The sequence below is a fragment of the Neovison vison genome, chromosome 8, assembly GCF_020171115.1.
Source record: "Neovison vison isolate M4711 chromosome 8, ASM_NN_V1, whole genome shotgun sequence".
Classification (NCBI taxonomy): Eukaryota; Metazoa; Chordata; class Mammalia; order Carnivora; family Mustelidae; genus Neogale; species Neogale vison.
The window spans coordinates 95,784,449-95,802,474 of record NC_058098.1 but is presented as its reverse complement, the minus strand read 5'-3'; the positions used below and the strand labels follow the sequence as shown (position 1 = coordinate 95,802,474).

General features: G+C 49.4%; 1 protein-coding gene across 4 annotated transcripts in view; it reads left to right on the top strand.

Annotated features, from left to right (window-relative positions):
* The first annotated feature begins 5,600 nt into the window (after positions 1-5,600).
* The window catches only part of EVA1A (eva-1 homolog A, regulator of programmed cell death), a 57,329-nt gene continuing 44,903 nt past the window's right edge, over positions 5,601-18,026 (top strand). The window contains exons 1-2 of one of the 4 annotated variants that reach the window (XM_044261502.1): positions 5,601-5,716; positions 13,364-13,989. The gene's annotated coding sequence lies outside the window, so the exon portion shown is untranslated. Of the gene's footprint in view, positions 5,717-13,130; positions 13,990-14,323; positions 14,376-14,727; positions 15,224-18,026 lie in introns of those variants that run through there. The other 3 variants (XM_044261498.1, XM_044261504.1, XM_044261503.1) reach the window with 3 other exon arrangements.

Below are 18,026 nucleotides of genomic sequence, written 5' to 3'. Positions count from 1 at the left end.
ACTGAAGCCCCCAAAGTTTTGGCAGGACTATCTGTGGGTAGCTCAGCATCACTGTCACCAGCTTTTCCCCATGGATTGCCAGCACCAGGAAGGAGAGGCCAGAAATGACATTTCTTAGAGTTTCCTTCTGTGTTCCCAGGGTAATGTCAGTCAATAAAAGCCATTTGCATGAGATTGGAAGGCAGAGGAGTGGGAGAAGCCACACCCACTGGAAACCCACCTGAGGTTCTCAGCAGCTCAGGGCTATTCACCTGTGAATGAACCTCTTGGAGCCAGTAGTTTGCTAGAATGGCCAACAGTAGCCTCTAGACAATCTCTTGCTTCAGAGTTGCTGGCCAAGATGGATGGTAGGAATTTCTCAAAGTTTTCTCATATTTGAAGCAGCTACCAAGCAAGCTCTTCAGATCCTCTCATGATGGTGATGCAGGCTGAAATCATCACAAATAGCCTCCTTGACCTTTGCTCTCTTGTCCTGCAAACATATGCGAAAGCCTCAAATGTCCTTGTTTAAAGTCTTTCATACTTAGATTAGGTCAAGGAATGTGGTAGCCAGCCCCAGAGACAGCCCCAGTGATTGCTTTCTCCCACTCTTCATGACTTGGTGCAGTCCTTGCCAGCCTGAGTCAGGGATGGGCCTGTGCAAGCCTTAGAGTAGGTGGGAGGGATGGTGTGTGACTTCTGAGACTAGGTCACAAAAGGCAGTGTGGCTTCTGCCTTGACTTACTGGAAGACTTGCTCTGGGGAAAGCTAGTTTCCAAGTCCAAAGGACACTCAAAGAGCCCTCTGGAACTGAGACACCCCATCAACAACCAGCAGCAATCTGCCAGACATGGGAGGAAGTTGCCTTGCCGGGGATCCCCCAGTTCCGGGCAAGTCTTCAGATGACTGAAACCCCAGTCAACCTCCTGAGAGGCTCTAAGCTGGTATTTCCCAGTTGAGCCACTTCCAAATTCCTGGCCCTTAGAAACTGTGACAAATAATAAACGGTTATTGTTATTATAAGCCTCTAAGATTTTTTTGTGGGGAGGAGTGTGGTTATGCAGATGGAGATAACTAATACAAGCGGCTTCTATTTTCCTGACCAACCCCTTTTTTAAATTTTTTTTTCATTCTTATGTTTTATATAAGACATATATAAATTTTTTTTCATTCTTATGCTTCCTAAATCATCGTAAGTGCCTATGCAGTCACTGAATAATGGAGTTAGACTCATGGCCATTTTTTTGCCTGGATCTTGATGAGCCCAGGCAGCTTGTATGTTTGTGTGCATGCTTTTTAAGTAGGCTCCGTGCCCAGGGTGGGGCTTGAACACATGACCCTGAGCTCAAGAGCTACACGCTCTACAAACTGAGCCAGTCAGGTACCCCAGCTTACGTTTTTCAAACTGGTTGCCAGTTTCCAGCTGCAAGGGTTGTTTGTGTCTCCCCAGATCATCAGCGTGCCTATTGCCTTTTCTTCCTGCAGCAAGAAGACAGCAAGTTTGAGGGTGGTCAGACGTGACTGGTTGAATCCCATCGTTGTTATTCTATGGCTGTATAATCTTGAGCAAATTTCTAAAGCTTTCTAAATTTTCATTTGTTTGACTTTTTTTTTTTTTAAAGATTTTATTTATTTATTTGACAGAGAGAGATTACAAGTAGGCAGAGAGGCAGGCAGAGAGAGAGAGAGGAGGAAGCAGGCTCCCTGCAGAGCAGAGAGCCCGATGCGGGACTCGATCCCAGGACCCTGAGATCATGACCTGAGCCGAAGGCAGCGGCTTAACCCACTGAGCCACCCAGGCGCCCTGTTTGACTTTTAAATAAGAATAATAGTTCCTACCACATAAATTTAACAACTGGTTACATTTTAAGAATATATTAAGAACTTATAACATTTATTTTTGGCACATAGTGATCATTTACTAATAGTTTTGATGATGATGATGGTGGTGATGATGGTGATGAAGGATACATTTTGGTGTTTGGCAGTCAAGGCCTCCCATAAGTACTTTCCTGTTTCCATGCTCTCTCGCTCTCTCTCTCTTTTTTTTTTTTAAGATTTTATTTATTTATTTGACAGACAGAGATCACAAGTAGGCAGAGAGGCAGGGGTCGGGTACGGGTGGGGGGGTGGAAGCAGGTTCCCTGCTGAGCAGAGAGCCCGATGCGGGACTCAATCCCAGGACCCCAAGATCACGACCTGAGCTGAAGACAGAGGCTTTAACCCACTGAGCCACCCAGGCGCCTCTCCATGATCTCTTCTTATATAAAACATCAGTTCCAAATTTGTATCTAACAGCAAGGACCATTTTAGTGTCTCTTATTGTTCTCTGGGTTGACTGGGATTCCTTGAGTGGATCTTCTGCTCCATGTGGTATCAACCATAGGCATCTGGAGGCTTGACTGGGTTGGAATATGCGAGATGGCTTGTTCACATGGCTAGTCTTCATACTGTCTGTTGGCTGGGAGCGCAGCTGGGGCTTTGATCAAAGAGCCTACACATGGCTTCTACAGATGGCTTGCACTTCTCACAGCATGGTGTCTGGGTTCTAAGAGACAGTGTCTCAAGGACAAAAGTTCCAAGAAGCAGGAAGCAAAAGCTACTGATTCTCTTAAAGGCTAAGGTCCAAACTGGCACCCCATATTTCTGTTATATTCTATTTGTTAATCAGTCATGGAACCAGCCCACATTTAAGAATAGGAGAAGTAAAGTCTATCTTTTCATAGGAATAGTGACAAAGAACTTGGCATCATCGTATTCCCCAATTTCCTGTCCAAATATCTCCCCAAATTCCCCTAAGGAGATCCTAAGGAGCCTAAGTCTACTCTCATTGCCAAAATATATCTGGTTGCTCTTTGTCTCTCTGTTCAGAGCAAGCCCATTCCTCCCCATAAAGCTTTCCCTCAGATACCTCTACCCTCTGGGGGACCCTTGGAACAGACTGTCAGGATCAGCCATTGACTAGGGCCTCCTGCACAGTTTTGTGACAACACATGTACCCATTACTTGACACCTCCAGACTTGAATGCTAACGTTGTTTGTGGCTTCCCAGTGAGTGGGTGTTTCCACTTCTTGGCTTTCCGTGTCCACCTGGTACAGGTCTTACCATTCATCAGTGCTTAGGCAATAGTGTCTTATGTGAATGAGATACTGTGTGGAGACAGTGGTGGAAGGGAAATGACATTTATTGACTACTTGGGGTCGAGCATGCAAAGTGTACATGCTATCACTTTATCGGTGCTCCCTGCCTACCCTATAAGATGGGCATTATCATTCCCTTCCGACAGATGAGGAAACCGAGTACCAGCCTCACTCACACGGAGTCGGCAGGTGAACCAGAACTGAACACAGGTCTGTTTGACACCAGGGCCCGTCTTCCTCTTTCATGGGTGTTGGCCTGCCTACAGCTCCCTTGGAGTGAAGCTATCGGGGAAAACTCTATAAGTGTGGACTATGGTTTTTAGAGCATTTGAACCATAAACTCCCCGTGGCAAGGGCATGTTCTCATTAGCCTCTCTGCGTGCAGGCATTTACCCCCGCCAGGGGCCAAAGCTAAACATTAACTCACGCCAGCTCTGCGTTTTCTCTCCGTTCCCAAACCCTCACGGCTCCCAGTGGCTTTGGTCCTAGACCCTCTCAATTATTATTCCCTTTGAAACAGCTTCCGGGCATCATGATGACATGTTTGGAAACACCGTGGCATATTTGCAGTGATTTAGCCTCGTTGAAAACTCCCAGGACCTCGGCTTCCACAGGCCTGCGGGCCCCAGCGGTTCCTGGGGGCCCCTGCCCGTGCCTCCGTTTGAGGAAATCTCCAGAGAGTGCGTGTGGCTCCTTGTCCACAGCCTCGGAGGGAAGAAAAAATGCTGGCCACGCATTTCCAGAGGGCTTCAGGGGATCAAAGAGAGAAAAGCAAACACTGAGGGAAAATGTGCTATTTATTCTTGGAACAAAGTAACATTGGCAGCTTTCTCCTCGCCAGTAATGCTTGTTTTCCTGAAAGGATTACACACGCGTTTGCTTCCTCCCGTAGGATTTAACCACCACTCTGCTCCTGACCTGCAACTTCTGTCTCCCACCCCCTCCCAGCCGAGCTTTCAGTTTTCTCCCAGGCTGGGCAAAAATTAAAGAGATTAAAATCATCCATGAGAGAAAGTGGGTTAGTGCAGGGGCTGTAAATGCCCGTGTCAGCAGTCCAAGGCAGCGGCTCCAATAAACGTGGCCATGTGAGCGGTGTCCTGGGCCGCAGATGGGAGGACCTCAGAGATTCTAGGCCTCCTTCTCTGGGGAAGGAAAAGGAGACCTCGTCTGAATGAGGAGGGCTCCCCGGTGGAAGTGTCTTTCTTTGGGAGAGCAAGTTCATTCTTGCTGTTTTTCATGGACATTTCTACTTTTAATTAAGTGATGAAACAAATTCATTGAAGGTTGTGTGGCAGAATCATTTATTGAGATGTTCTTTTATGTCTGGTTCTTTTTGCGGTACTCTTCTCTCCTCTGCCTCAGGAAGGTGGGAAGACCCTGGTGTGCCCTTGTTTTGGGTGGCCTTTGTCTTTGAAAACAGACTTTCTGATAGGAGAAGACATCCTTACTGCCTATGTTCATTGAGGGGCATTGCAGTGTTATTCTGTGCTGGGGGTGGGGGTGAGAAGTTGCGGGGTGGGAGGAGAGGGGGTGTGGTGGGGAGAGGGGTGGCTGTGATTATCTGAGGGGTTTTATCCTGACTGGAAGCTAAGGGAGTCCCTGAGCAGGAAACTAAGGACGGGATCACTGGAGTGTTCATGACATCTGAACACCTGGACCCTGCTTTCCCACGGCACCGACAATGGGTACTGCTTGGGACAGGAGGGATGAGGGGGGCTGTAGAAATAACTAGACGTTCAGGGCTGTGGCCTTGGGAACCTCTGTGGGGAAAAAGTTCCAAGGCCCAGGCCTCAGCAGACAGAACCTGTCTTCAGGTTCCATGCAGGCTTGGACAATAAACCTAGATGTGGTGACGAGTATGGACCGTGTCTGGAAGACCCTCTTTGCATCTGCTTTAATGGTCTATGTCACCAGGAACCTCCTTCTGGTGCTGGGAAGCTGGCATGCCTCAGTAATAACTGAGGTTGCATTTCTCCATGGGGAGAGTAGGAAGCTCAGGGCAAATCAAATTCAAGGGGAAGAAATAAAACAAGCGTGGGCTGTCTCTTGCACCCTTATCATGCAGTAGCCCCTGCTAGGTGCTGGGCATGGTGCCCAACTCTGGAGCCAGAGGGACAAGCACATACCGTGCTGATGGGACCGGGATCCCGGTGAGGCAATGGCGCACGTGGGAGACATGTCCCCGAGGCTGCAGATTCTCAGGAGGGAAGCTGCCTTTATTGGGGGGCAGGGAAGCCTTCGCAGAATGGCTCACCTTTGTTCTGAGTCTTAAAAGATGAGTTGGAATTCCTCAGGGGAAGATGGGGGTGGAGTCGAGAACGTTTTGTACAAAGGTACAGGAGCGTGAAACAGCAATGACATGTTTGGGAGTCTGTGAAGAGGCTGATCCGGTGAAAGCGTGACAGGTTGTTACCGGATGAGTGGGCGAAGCAGGCAGAGGCTGCCCCAGAGGGCTTTGCATCCCAGCCCAAGGAATGTAGACTTCATCCTGGAAGAGGTGGGAGACCCGGAAGGATTTCAGTGATGAGGATAAGATGTGTTCCTTGAGGAAGCGGAACCAGCTAAGGAAGATCACAAAGGAGGAAGGATCACGAAGGTAGGAGGGGGTGTAGGAGAGGGACAAGTGTGGAAGTCGGGGAGGGGGGAAGAGAGTGCAGAGGGAAGGGGCCAAGAGTGGGCAACCCTGCAGAGAGGTTAGCAACACCAGCTTGGGGGCAGTCCCTGGAGTAGGACATTTAGGGTCTGTTGGTGATGTGTGTGGTGAGGACAGTTTCAATGGAGGGCTGCGGACAGACCAGATGGCAGTGAGTGGAGGATTGAATGGAGGCTAAGGAAGTAATGATAGTAAACACACCCATTTGTTTGAGACATTTGGTTATGAAAAGAAATATATGGAAAGGTATCAATACAAGGGGATATAATGTAGAAGGTTCATTTAATAGTAATTTACTAATGTGCTTTAAATGATAGAGCAGGTTCAGGCACATTCAGGGTTGAAGGGAAGGAGGCAGTGGGAAGATCAAAGACAAGGGAAGAGGAAGTAGCGTGAGGAAGAAAGTTCTGGCAAGCAGGGGCTTGAAGCACAGCAAAGACCCGTGACCTGACCGAACTTCCCATGTGCCCCGGGGGGTTCAAGCTCTGTTTCCTTGCCCATCTTATCACAGGTAAACCCTATGCTTCTGAAAAGTGCAGTAAACCACTAAAAATAAAGCAAATGGATTGTATGTTAAATACATTAATCAAACTCACTAATTTAAAGAATGCCAGGTGTGGACATTTAAGTGAAGCAAATGAATCAAGCCTTTCATTTATTACCTTTTCTTCTGTTAGGACCATAGTCTTACACTCCTCATTCACACCCAAAGTAGATCCCAAACTCTATCTGCTGTGCCCAGATACAGAGGACTGATGGGTCACTGGTGGCAAGTATCAGTTTAATAATGGAAATCACTCCAACTTAAGCACGGGGTAATGAACAGACTGCCATCCATTTGGTCTGATTGCATCTAACACACCTGTGCATAAGGACACAGTGTTCCAGAACTTGTTACCATGAAATTTATGGACCAGAGAAGGGATTAAATGGATGTGCTGCGGGGTGTGTAGAAGTTCGGGACCCCTTGACCATCCACCTGGCTAGTGCAATCTCTTCAGGGAAATGAAGAGCTGGTACGTCTTGTCGTCTGTCCTGTGTTTGCCCATTTATCTTTCAGACCATCTCACTCTAATTTGTCTCTGAATTTCCAAAGCTCACACCTTTTGATCACAGGAAGCAAGTCTTGGAGGAATTTTGGAACTGCTGCAGGCAGTCTTGTAAGGGGACTCTGTGTCCAGTTCAGTGATGCCGGTAGGTTGAGCTGCTTTAATTTAAAAATTTTAAGCAATTACTTATTTATTTGAGAGAAAGAGAGCAAGAGTGAGCACACAAATGAGCAGGGGAGGGAGAGGGAGAGAGAAACTCAAGCCGAATCCAAGCTGGCTGTAGAGCATGATGCTGGGTTCGATCCCACGACCCTGAGACCATGACCTGAGAGGAAATCAAGAGTCCAACACATAACTGACTGAGCCACCCAGGTGCCCCTTTAATCTAAACTTTATACTTTGTTCGGAACTCTACTGTTTCTTATTCCTCTAAAAATGTGACTTTTTATTTGCCACAACTGAAGTATAATTTTTTAATAGGTCAGGAGTCTAAAATTATAGTAAGATGTCTCTGTCTCATAATGAGTCCATGGTATTTTCAATAGAAAAGTAGAAAGATATTTATTTTCTAGATAACGTTTTAGGGTCAAATATAATGTGGCCAAAAGATCTAACTTGCCTTGTCTTGGAGATTAACTATTAGCAATTTCATTTAGGCATGCTTCATAGTTCCATCTTTTCACATTTTTATAATCGAAACCTCTTACTTTTACAGTGGCTTCTTATTGGTTAGAGAGAGAGAGAGAGAGAGAGTTGGTACAGATGATTTATTAAAGTTCTGTTCATGTTTATTTGACCCTGTTGGCTGAGATGAAGAATGGAAAGGACGTGTCAGCCTGTGCATGAGAATCTCCCTATGGAAAACAGAGGGAGGAAAAAGATGCAAAATTTATACTAGCTAGGTTTATGGTGTAACTGGTGGATATGTTTTGATTCAAGATCCATCATTTATCAGAGGTAAGATTGTATTGGGCAGCAGCCACTGGCTAGAGAAATATTTTGATTTCTACTCCAGGACTCTGAATAAGATATAGTGGTTGAGCCAAGAGTATTTAGACTTCAAATCTTCTGACTGGGGCCCAGGAAGAAATAATTCAATGGGAGATAAGCTTCCACTTTGAAACAGAATAGAGACCAAGCTTCACTGATGCTCGCTTCTCATCCTCTCATCCCTTCTGAGCACAAAGCACTTGAAGCAAGGTAATCAGCATGCTGTGGGCAGGAGTGAGGGGGACCCATCTGTACGGTTTATATTCCCTGGGTTTTTTTCGTTCTATTAAAATTTCTTTGAAACCATGACTGGTGGGCCCAGCATATCCTCATATGCCTGTGTACAGGTCAAACTTCACTTGGGGAAAAGAAAGAGGAAGGCCAGTTATGTGGATTTTTTTTTTTAAGATTTTATTTATTTATTTGACAGAGAGAGATCACAAGTAGGCAGAGGGGCAGGCAGAGAGGAGGAAGCAGGCTCCCCGCTGAGAAAGGAGCCCAATGTGGGGCTCGATCCCAGGGCCCTGAGATCATGACCTGAGCTGAAGGCAGAGGCTTTAACCCACTGAGCCACCCAGGCACCCGCGACTGTGGATATTATAATTTGGTTGTCTGCATCTGGAAACTAGAATTTCAGAGGGAACATAACCGTCAACATTGACTGATTTGGTGATTAAAGGCATCCATCAGACCTTGTACAAAGTTGGTGAAAGGTTGGCCTGGACGTGTTTGGTGTTGCATTCTCCAACATTCAGTGTCTGGGAGGTGTTAGTAGCTAATACTATCAAAGGAGTGGTTTCATCTTGACAGGCTGTTATGGAATGGAATGAATGAATTGAAATGCCATCTGGTAAAATGAGTATCCATGGACCTGCACAGATATCCCATTACTTTGTCAGGGAATGTAATGGCAAAAGTGAGACAGTAGGTTAAAAAAAAAAAAAAAAAAGAAGAAGAAGAAGAAGAAAAAAGAAAGAAGAAATCATCCTGCTTCTCTAAACTATTATTTTAAACAAGTACACATTTTACTTTTTGTGCTCACTTTTGTAAGACGAGTAAACGTGAAATGACCATAGGGAAGAGCATTTAAAAAAAAAAGAATCTCGGCCTCCCGATTTTCCCAGAGTGACATCATTAATGGTGACACATTGGTGTCTCTGTCTGCACATCCATTAGCCTCTCATTGGGCCATGAGGCAATTTCCTTTGTCTTTCATTGTTAGGTTTACACGACTGCCTTGCTCTGACGCTCCTGGAGAACATTTACTACTTCTGGAATTCATAAGTGCTGGGCTTCTGAAGGCTTCTTGTAAATAGCAGTACCACAGGAAAAGGGGCAAGGATTCTGGTTTCAATCATTTGTACTTTCTTGGGACAGAACCAGATTTCCTACCCTTGACCATGTGAGGATGACCTCACTCACTCAAGGCTGAGATAAATCTAGGGATTTTTGTCAGTTTGGAATTGTCCTAACATGTTTCAGACAAGGGAGTGATTTCAATATTTTCCTTTTCCTGATGACTTTTGGAAACCATCCACTACTCGACTGAGCTACTTACTGTTCTGCAAACTTCTCATCTGTGAGGACCTAGATTTTGTCTCTGCATTTCCTACAAAAGTGGTTCTTAAAACTGACTGCATATTTTAGTTACCTGTAGAAGTTAAAGAAAAAATAAAGAAGCCCACCTCTCGAGATTCTGATTCAGTTGGTCTGGTCTGAAGTCCAGCTTGTTATTTTAAAACACTCGCCAAATGAGGTCTGAGTGTCAAGTGTACGTTGCCCACAGTGTCTGGGCAATTTCCTGTGAAGGGCCAGTGGTCTCCAGGAACTTGAGTTAACTGAGCTCATGGATAGGTACATGGGCAACATGGGGACACCGGTTTGGGGTGAGGACTTATCTGGACATACCTCATTGCAGCTTGTTTTCAGGTAGAACCATAGGAGCCTGAAGGTCTCACCAGGTCAGCTGGTAGCTCAGCTTTATTCGGTGTCTTCCTTTAGGTGTGGGCCTCAGTTTCCTTATCAATAAAATGAGGATAATCAAAGTCTGAGGTTGTATTTTTGTTTGAGGTAACACCAGTGGTAAAAATTTGTCACAGTGAACTTTATGTAAAATGGTCATATTGCTGTTCTAGAAACATGGATGGGAGTCTGGGAAGGGGCAGCAGCAGGAATGTGTCTGGGGATCTGGCCAAACAGAAACGAATGAATGGGGCTCAGCAAGGACCAAGATATAGGGATCCTTCTACCTAAACCTGGCATCACGATGTTGTCAAAGGAATGCCACAGCCCCCCTCACTGATGGATGAAATGACCACATCTCCTCTGGGCTAACAGAAGGGACCTGGTCCTGAGTGGGGTGAGCTGTAGCCCACGGCATCAGGGTGTGGGGTGGTGGAGCCCCGCTCTGAGCCCTGGGTCTTGGGGGCCCCGTGAACTCTCCAGGGAGGACCAGGCCTGCTGGCAGCCACACCAGTGAGCCTGCTCACACTGGAGCCCGGCTCACAGCCCAGGGCTGGACCATGCCGTGGTTCCTTTGGGTTCTGGTTTTCCCGGGATGGACCTTTTTCTTTTCCTAACTCCCCACTACTGGCTGGAACTAGAGCTGACACTGTATGTGTGCACGACACCCTCCTGTCTCAGCCTCTGCCCAGCGAGTCCTCTGGGTCTCAGCCCTGTCTTGTGCTCTCATCCGCCTCCACCCTTCAGGCCAGTCCAGGAGGCCTTCAGGGACCCAGGACAGCAGCTCTGCAAGGCGGCCACTGAGCATCTGCCCTGGCCTAGCACGGGGGCTTCAGGCCCTTTCCTTATGTCTGACCTAAAGGCTAAAATGCTGCCTCATGCTATTCTCTTCCTCTTCCTCCTACTCTTCCTCTTCTTCTCTCTCTCTCTCTTTAAAGATTTATTTATTTGGGAGAGAGGGAGAAAGCAGAGGGGAGAGGCAGAGGGAGTTGAAGCAGGTTGCCGAGCAATGCGGATCTCGATCCCAGGGCACTGGGATCATGGCCTGAGCTGAAGGCCGATGTTTTACCCACCGAGCCCCCCACGCGCCCAGGTGTCATGCTATTCTTTCCTTATGTCCTCCTAGAGATGGAAAATAGAGCTCCTCCTTTATGATAGTCGTGCTGTTACTGAAGCTCTGAACTTCTCATCTTGGGACAGAAGTCCCACTTACTTTCAATTTCTCTTAGTCTACAGGTTATGTCCCCGCACCTGCCCTCAGGCTGTGGGGTGTCAAGCCACACACAGGACCTTAGTAAAAAGGCAATCACGGACAACTATTTTATAGGTGGGAAAATGAGGCATAGAGGGGTTTGATGATGTGTCACTGTACAAATGAATGGGACTTGAAGGACTCTCTTTTCCCTGGAAGGGGCAGAGTGAGGGGAGGGCAGGGGTGGTGGGGGATGGGGACAGCAGTAGCAGCGGCAGTCGGGGAGCTGCGGGGACCAAAAGAACTTCCCTTTATGATGCCTCAGTATTCTCGTTTATAAAATAAGAAAACAGGAGCATTTCATCTGTCAAGACGCTGTGAGGATGAAAGGAAATACAGGTGAAGAGGCCGGGCGCAGGGTCTGGCTGCTGAGACACTAGTCCACGGAAAATGCACGCACATGCAAAGGCGCGCTTCTGGCCATGAAGCCAGCAGCTTCCAGAAATCTCTGGCCTAGCCCGCGGGCTGCCTGGGGTAGCTTCTGGGTGCAACTACTTCTGTAGGCCCCTGGGCCAGTCATTCCAAAGCCATTCCTTCAAAGTCGCCCTCTACGTAAGGACGTATGTTCTGGAAAATCACCCATGGAAGACCCTCAAGAGGGCTCTGGAACCTCTTCTGTTGAGCTGCACAACCAGAAGTGGAGGGTGTCTCGGACAGCAGCTCTCGTCCCTCTATGTCTGTGGTGCCTACGACCAGCTGGGGTGCAGGGGCTCCCCAGTACTTTCCTCATTATCATGAAATGAGGTGATCCCCAAGCAGGGTATTTAGCCCAAGGCCTGGTATGCACGAAGTAGTCAGCAAATGTTAGCCGTGGTTTTAAATCCAAAGCTAGGTTCATGGGTCTGAGTATTTCCAAATGTCCTTCCTCCAGTTTAGGGGGACAAATGAATAGGTCCTGGATTAGGGCCAGATACGGTAAGTCTATACCATCTCTTGGCATCAGTGCAGTTATTTATTTATTCGTATATTTGGCACATATTACCAATTACGTGTGTGGCCCTGCACTCAGCACACAGTCCTCAGATCCCTCGTGTTCATGCATGGCTGTGCACGGGGCCGGTGTATATAAGACAAAAACCACGAAAACCCACTTGCCAACATCGCCTTCCATTTGCCTGCTGATAAAGCTGGAGAGTTAGGAGAAGCTCTGATTGTGGCACGGCGCAAGCAGGGGATGGGGCGGGGTGGAATCTGGAGTTAGTCAAGTGTTTCTTTTACAGATAGGGAGACTGAGGCCTGAGAGGGGAGTACGTGCCCAAGTACAGAGAGTAATTTAGGGACTATCTGAGGCTAGAATCTGCTTTCCTGATTAAGTTTAGGGAACAAGGGAACAAGGGCCCTTTCCAGCACACCAGTCGCCTCTGCGTGAGAGTGAGATAACTAGTCTTATATTTTCTTTTCTTTTTTTTTTAAAAGATTTTATTTTATTTATTTGACAGACAGAGATCAAAGTAAGCAGAGAGAGAGAGGAGAGAAAGGAGGAAGCAGGCTCCCCGAGGATCAGAGAGCCCGATGCGGGGCTCGATCCCAGGACCCTGGAATCATGACCCGAGCCAAAGGCAGAGGCTATAACCCACTGAGCCACCCAGGCGCCCCTTATATTTTCATTTATACATGGGTGTTCTTTTCCTTTCTGAAGAGGTATTTCAAGGTTAAATGAAGTAGCTCTCAAAGGAGTCTAGAACAGTGATTCTCGACTCTGACTGTATTAGATCATCTGGAAAGCATTCCAGAAATACTGATGTTGGAGCCGCACCCCGAACCAGTTAAATAAGCACTTGTGGGGGTGCGACAGGGGTCTCATACTGGTTTTTAAAGCTTTGCAGTCTAATATACAGTCATTCCAGTATACGGCCACTGGTATAGAGAGAGGTGCTTCCAAAATTCTGGTGCATATTTGAATCTCTGGAGATCTTGTGAAAATGCAGATTCTGATTCAGTAGGTCAAATGAGGCTGGAAAGTTCTGATTTCTAAGCTCCCAATCGGTGTTAATACTGCCAATCTCAGGGTCACCCTTGGGTAGTAGCTCCAGAGAGCATCCTGGATTCTGTTCATCCCGGATTCTGATCATTGTTTACTCCAGCCTGAGGTCTGGAAGTTACCTCTTCCCTTCATCTTCTCCTCATTTGCCCCTGGCAGCTCTTGTCACCAGGTCCTGTCAGTTCCACCCCAGTGCTCCCTGCAGCTCTTACCCATTCTTGATGGACGGATTCAACATTCTCTTTCCTGTTTCCCCACCACCGCTCCCCACTCTGGCCACATTCTCTGCCATACGGCCTCCTCATAGGGCTTTCTCATTCTTTCTTTCCTCTGCCCATGTTGTTTTTATTCCACAGAACGCTCTTTCTGTCCCTGACCTCTCAAGAGACCACAGCATCCCTGGACCTCCTCTGTGCTTCTACTCGTCACCAGCGACAACTGTCTAGGAACAACCTGCCCTTCTGGTTCAATTCTGCGTTTCCAGCGCCCAGCTCAATGTCGATCAGGCTCTCAGTAAATACTTGCTGAATTTAACAAACAAAACCTCAACTTTGAATGAGCAAGGCCAAACAAAGACCTCCGCAGCTTTCCTGATCAAAATGAACATTCCTTTCAGATTATGCATCAGGTTTAAATACCCCACTGGAAAACAAGACAAACAAACAAAAAAAAAGTCGATCAAAATTAACAAAGTAAGTACTTATATCCTGTCTGGGGTGGGTGGTTTAATAGGGGCTCAAAGCAGGCGACGGGACAGGAATGAGAGGATGGATGCTGGCAAGAGCTCGGAGATCTGCTTTCAAATCTGGACTCGTCCCAGCAGGGGGAAAGGCTAGAGCGCCGGGACAGGGTGGAGACGGCCGGCCGACCCGGGACCTTCCGGGGCCCTGGAGAGGGTCTGAAGCGCGCGGAGGCAGGCATGAATTGAGGAGCATAAACTAACTTGGCGTGGAGGGAGGCGCCGCACGCCGCCACCGTTCAGGTTTCGCGTCTTTCCAGCGCCCACATGGGCGGCGGGCTTGGGGAAGGGGGCGGGGGAGAGGGAGGGCAGGTCCGGAGCCGAGGGGGTGGAGGAGGGGGGAGACCGAAGGAAATGAGACAACCTTTTCCTCCCACTGACTCGCGCTGCTCCAGCGTCTGCGGGGCTCGGTGCGACCGCCCGTGAGCGCCGAGGCCAGCACCCCGCGCCCCGCGCCAGCCCCGGCGGCTCCTCCACTGGGATTTCTCTCCGAGGCGTCACTGCCGTCCCAAGTCCGGGGCGCCTCTTTGCTGCTTCCTCCCCTCGGCGATCGGCTCCGGGTCCCCCGGCTTGGCCCCGCGCGCCCCGAGCGCAGCCCCCGGAAGTGCGCGCCGGCGGCCCCGGCGAAGGTAAGCGGCGCCCGAGAGCGCGCCCAGGGCGCAGGGGACGCCAGGCATCCCCAGCCGGCCTGGGTTTCCCCGGAGCGCCCCCTCTTCGGAAACACCCAGAGCACTTCTGACCTGAAGCCGCTGCTTTGTTCCTGAAACCCCTGCCCAGGTGTTGCAGGCTCGGTCCCCCAGGGAACTCTGCTTCCCAGCGCTTTCTTTTTTTGCCTCCTCTTCCTACTGTTTTCCTGTTGCTTCTACACGCCCCACCCCCGCCCCGTTTCTTTTTCTCGATCCGCAAACTCTCAGCTCTCTGCCGTTGCAGCTTCGCTTCGGAAAGCGGGTCCTGCGCAAATCTCGGCGCTTCTCTCCTCCCCCGCCACGGGAGCCTCGGCTAAGCGGGTCGGCCGGTGGCAGTAACTGCCTTTGAGCCCAGGCCTGCCGGGTGCGGACCTGCCCGAAATTTCTGTGGCGCGCGTTTAAACTCACGGATCTCGCTCCTTTTGGAGGCACCCAGCTCGCCGTGCGCTTTTGGCGACCCCCAGGACCCCGAAATCAGAGCGCACTGGGGAGTGGAAAGACTGTTGGCGCCCCCTAAAGCCTAAGTGGGACGCTCTGCTGTTGGAGAGGGAGGCAATCAGCTCCATGCCGCTCTCCCCCAGTTCCCCAGGATTAGAAGGAGTTGGAGTACTCGATCCCAGGCGCGAGGGAGGCGGGAAGGTAATGATGATGCCTCTCTGAGGGAGAGGAGGGCCAACCACGTCGTGCAAGCTTGCCATCTTGCTCTTATTATACCACCTGAGTTCTCACATCTAGCCTCTGAATAGGGACTCCCCCTGTTCTACAGGCGGGCAAAATGAGACGCAGAGAGGGTAAGTAATGTGTTCAGGGCCACACAGTTGGGAAGGGGCCCAGCCAGGATCTGGGTACCAGCTGGTTTATACCACACATCCCATGTCTAGCCGTATAGAGGGTTTTCTCTATCCAGAGTGAGCAGGAACCGGCCATCTCCCGCTGGCTCATACCACGGAGAAGCTTTATCTTTTTTGAGCAAATGCATCTCGACCCGATGCGCACCCAGATGATTTATTTAGTACCTACTGTCTTCACAGTTCAGCGGCAAGCACCGAGTTTTCACCTTTGAACCTCGCTCTTTTATCCTCTCCTCATCAGCCAGTCTCTCAAAAAATACGCAGTTCTGCTCCAGAATTATTTCCAGACAGGCAGTTCAGCTCAGCGGCTAAAGCCCAGGCCCTGGAGCTGGACCACCAGCCTGGGAGTCTGGCTGAGGCCCTCCTGTACCTTTCTTTCTACAGCCGGAGTTCCTCATCTGTAAAGTGGGGATGGGAGGATTTAAAGCGGTTGTTCTCCACCAGGGTTTCCATTTTTGCCTCCCAAGTGACATCTGGCAATGTCTGGAAGCATTTTTGGCTGTCGGCATGTAAGTGGGGGAGAATGCTGTTCATCTGGTGGGCAGAGGCCAAGGATGCTGCTGAGTAGCCTGTAAGGCACAGGACAGCCCCCCACAGCAAGAATTCTCCAGCCCCCCACACGTCGGTAGTGCTGAGGTGGAGAAACCCTGGCGTCATGTCTTGGTTCGTGAGGGGTGCTCTTGTGCCCAGCTCTCAGCCTCTTTTCTGCTCCAGTTAGGTTGATTATACCAGCCCCGTCCCCAAATCTCCTCTCAGTCCACTGCCAGAATTCTGTTGCTCAAACCACAGCTGGCCCTGTGACTACTTTGTCTTAATACTGTTGTTGGCCCCCCGGGGCTAACAGAAGGGGTGGGAAGCTGTGCATGTTTTGCAAGCACCAAAGGCAGCTCTTGTAAACACCCGGGCTTGAGAATCGCTGTCTTGCAGGGTAACATCTGACCTGCGGCATTGGCTCCCACGGCTGTTCATGGTAAGGCCTCACCTTACCTTCCCAGCCTTACCTTAGTTCACATCTGGAGGTACCAAGCATACCACCCAACTTAGGATTCTGGTATTCTGGGTCCTGTCTTTCTGGAATTCCCTTCCTCCTCCTTGGCACATTCCTCGTCGTTCTTTGAGGCTAGAGCTCCCGTCTCCTCGCTCCCTGCCGCCCCAGCGCAGGCCCTCCTCTGCCTTTATCTTTCAATATTTCTTCCCTGTAGGGGTGACTGTATAGGGATCCCTTGCTCATCCCCACACTGGTCTCTGGGTGCCTCGAACCTAGCACAGGGCCGGACTTGCGGTGGTGGTGAATGAAGCTTGTGGGCTGCCAGCGTTCAAATCCCAGCTCTGCCCCTTATTAATTCTGTGACCTTGAGCACGCTGATTCAGTCTCTCAAAGCCTTCTTTGGTAAAATAGGAAGAAATCATCTGTCACCCCTGCAGACTGGTGTGACGAACTAATGAGATAATACTGACGGCCGCTCCATCCATGCCAGGACAGGGTTCGAGTTTAGCATTTTATGTTGTTACTCAATTCAGTCCTCCCAGTGAGCCTTTAAAGTTTGAACTGGTATTGTCCTATTTTCCCGACAAAGAAACAGAGGCAGAGAGAGGCTCAGCAGTTGGCACAAAGTCACACAGCTAATGGGTGGTAGGGCCAGGACTCACACAGACGTGAGGACTGTGGCACACGACACGCTTTACGTTCTGTAGGTAGAGGCCTTAGCTTGGTCCTCCCCCTAGAGTAAGTGCTCAGTAAAGATGGGCTGAGGTTTGTGGTGTGTGTTCATTAAGAGCCGAAGTCCGTCGGATTTCCCACCCTTACCATACCTGTGATCTACGACTGTGCCATGATTTTCACGGATTCTGTTCTTTTCCTCTCCTCCTTGCCTGGAGCCCAGCCTCAGAGAGACAGCACGTTGAGGTCAGTCCTCTGTCACAGTGCCGGGTCATCACCAATAAACTTGATGCTAAATGCAGCCGTAAGTGAGCCGTAGGTTAGGGTCAGCAGAGCACGAAGTCTTGGGGGAGGAGGGTGTGGAGTTCACCTGCCAGGGGGAGAGAGAGATTTAGACTTGGGGTCAGGAACTGACTCCAGCTTTGCCCTTCCCAAGACCGGACCCCTAGCGGTGTGCAGCGAGCACGTAAGTACGGTGAAATCCATCAACGAATGTGTGATGGGGGTGGTCAGTGGTGCCCTCCGGGTTCCCCACCTTATCCTGATCAGATGCAGAGTGCGCTTTCTCTTCAAGTTTTATAAGGACCGTTTATATAATAAAGGCAAAACTTGCTAAGAGAATTTAATGCCCCATACGGGGTTTTGGGGAACCGGGTTTGGAACTGGTCACTGACCTATTTGCGCTGTGTGTGGTCCTGGATACCAGGTTTACAGGTGGTCGCTCCACTGACTTGGAATCTTGTATTGCCGTGAACGCAGCACTGCCTTTGAAAGCTGAGCCCCTTCCTCACTGTTCCCTTAGACACTTGCTCTGTGGGCCAGACGGCCTTGCACAGATACCCGCATGTTTGTGTGTTCTGGCTTCTTCCACAGCTGACCCATATAGCTACGGCCCCCCGGAGTTTGCTTGTTTTGGCAGGTTGTCCCCCAGACTTCAGTGGGATGAGGTTACCTGGTATGCGCAAGGCCTTGCGTTTTGTTAGGGGTCACAGAAATACTCTGATAAAGTTGCTTTTGAGGATAGAGTAGGGTGAGAATCTTCCTACCCATCAACCCGTTAGAGACCCCTCAGATTGCCTCCCC